Here is a 673-nt window from a genome sequence, read left to right as displayed (position 1 = left end):
TTTTATCTATTCTATTATGTTCCCAACCTTCCAAGATGAGTTTTCACTCATTGTTTCCCATCTAACCCTCATGATTCTGTCTTCTGTATTTTCTAAAGAATACGTTCTACCTATTGCATCCCTCTCAGCAATAGAAATTAAGTGGACTTCCTTCACACATTCTCTCTCCACACATTCTCAGAAGAAACAGAAATCAACAAGTACAGAATGAGAAGTAAATCTTTTTTTTTTACTTTTTGAGGTAAAAAGAAAAGAAAGCGTTTGTTTTCATAATTGTTGAGAAAATATATTAATCGTCCTGAGGTATAACTTAGAAAATGTACTTCAAAGAACGCTGCAGCATTGTAATGGCTACACTTCATCAGAATACTTGTACAATATTATTTTTTTTAATGGGCCGCAAAGCCTTAATAAATGCTACAGTTCATACAGGAGACATAACAGTCAATTCCAAACCGAGCAGTTGCATTTCCATAAGATAATAATAATAATAATAATAATAATAATAATAATAATAATAATAATAATAATAATAATAATAATAATAATAATAATAATAATAGTAAAGTTGGAAGGGACCTTGAAGGTCATCTAGTCCAACCCCCTGCTCAGGCAGGAAACCCTATACCATTTCGGACAAATGGCTGTCCAGTCTCTTCTTAAAAACTTCCAG

This window comes from Protobothrops mucrosquamatus, unplaced genomic scaffold (assembly GCF_001527695.2).
Source record: "Protobothrops mucrosquamatus isolate PMUCROS unplaced genomic scaffold, P.Mucros_1.0 scaffold53, whole genome shotgun sequence".
NCBI classification, from domain to species: Eukaryota; Metazoa; Chordata; class Lepidosauria; order Squamata; family Viperidae; genus Protobothrops; species Protobothrops mucrosquamatus.
Note: the sequence above shows the minus strand (reverse complement) of the source record.